The sequence below is a fragment of the Pinus tabuliformis genome, chromosome 1_2, assembly GCF_031772625.1.
Source record: "Pinus tabuliformis cultivar Carrire ecotype Pingquan chromosome 1_2, CPIR1, whole genome shotgun sequence".
Taxonomy (NCBI): Eukaryota; Viridiplantae; Streptophyta; class Pinopsida; order Pinales; family Pinaceae; genus Pinus; species Pinus tabuliformis.
In genome coordinates, this window is record NC_142298.1 from 897,276,687 (window position 1) to 897,278,691 (window position 2,005).

The 2,005-nt window shown below is 30.2% G+C and overlaps 1 pseudogene; it reads left to right on the forward strand.

Moving 5' to 3' along the window:
* Positions 1-1,699: 1,699 nt before the first annotated feature.
* Positions 1,700-2,005, forward strand: LOC149208842 (protein H2A.7 pseudogene; annotated as a pseudogene).

Below are 2,005 nucleotides of genomic sequence, written 5' to 3' on the forward strand. Positions count from 1 at the left end.
TAAAGACCCCCTTTTTTAAACCTTATAAGTAATAACATAGTTAATTTTAATAAAAATTTTAGTAATAAATATTGATTGTTTAATGGATATAAATTACTAAATTAATTATAAGAAGTTTAAATGATAAACAAGAAATTATTAGAAATATATGATATAATATTGAGTTAATGGATATACTATTTTTAATAATCATGTACTTTAATTTACATAATAATGATTTAACTAGAATACTATTTATAATATTAGAATTATAAATTATTAAGTAAATATAGATTATTTAATAAACTAAATTATTGTATGAACTTATTATTTGAGTTTCGAAGGGCCATTACATTTAGATAATTAATAAAAATGATTTATTTTGAAGAAGATCTAGTTTACCATTAGACCCTTAATTTTACTAATTATTATTAAATAAATACACAGTTACCTATTGTAACTATATTATAAGAATAATAGTAATTTAATACGATTTATTATATTTAAATTATTTGGAATAATAATAAATATTGGTTATATGAAGATATAATTTATTAATGACCATTTTATTTAGTTTACCATTATTTAGTTTACCATAATTTATTAATGACCATTATATCTAGTTTACCATTGGACCCTTTAATTTAAACAATTATTATTAAATAAATACACAGTTACCTATTGTAACTAAATTCTAAGAATAATAGTAATTTAATACTATTTATTTGTATTTAAATAATTTGGGGATAATAATAAATATAGGTTATTTAATAAATATGAAGATATAATGACCATTATATTTAAAACAATAAATTTATTATATTATTCAATTAACTTCTATTAATAATAAAATCAGTGGTTTGACTTTGATCCTCAGGTCAAAATTAGCTGTTGCAATATAGCCGTTGGAGTCTCTGCACACTCTATTTAATCAAGCTAAGCCAGATTAGTTCTTCAACTTGTCCTGACGATGAACCACACTGGTTGGTTCGAAACGCGTCGACAAAAGACTGATTATGTGATTTTGCCGAAGATTTCTAGACAATATATAAATAAATTTAACACATTAGAAAACCATTTCATAAATTACGCTACTAAAATTTATATTTATTATTTTAAAATTATTAATTTGTAAAGAAATTAAAACAAATAGATATGAAAAAAGTTAAGATCAATAAAATTGTCAGAAAGAAATATTAAAAAGAGAAAAATGTCAATATTGGAGTTGTCTATAATGCGATTTTTTGGAGATTCCCGTGACGGAATCCGGCCGAAGAATTTGAGGTTAAATCTTGATTTGTTGCAGTTAAAATGGTTTTTTAACTGCATATTTGGATTCAGCACCCTCGAAAACCATTGAGACGCTTTCATTGTGCAGAAACTAGCTATCAAACTTGTGATTCCAATAAATTCCTGCCGGATTTCGACCGGAAAAACCCACCCGAAAGACTTTCAAAAAATCTCATTATAAACAACTGCGTCAATATTACGAGTTTAAACTACAGCTACCAAATTCAACTGTACTGGCCAAAAAAAAATCGCAAACTCACCGATGCGGGTCGGATCGCAAACTCACCGATGCGGTTCGGTACGATTGAAAATTCGGCCAAATCGAATTCGGTACGGTGAATGATTTTCTAGCGGCGCCCTGTAGTACTTCATCTCTGCGCAATTTATCTGTGGGAAGTGGAGTAGTGTTATTTTTTCCAGTGCTTGAGCAATGGCAGGAAGAGGGAAATCAGTTGATGGTAAGCAATCTGTTTCAAGGAGCTCGAAGGCCGGTCTCCAGTTCCCCGTCTGGCGTGTTGCCACGTTTCTCAAGGCAACAAAGTATGCCGAGCGTGTCAGAGGAGGAGCTCTCGTTCACCTAGCTGCTGTTCTTGAATATCTCGCTGCCGAGGTGCTCCAGTTGGCTGGAAATGCCGCAAGAGATAACAATGGCTCCTTGGCAGTGAGAAACGATGAAGAGCTGAGAAAACTTCTTGGCATGGTGACCATAGCTTCTGTTGGCAGTGAGAAACGATGA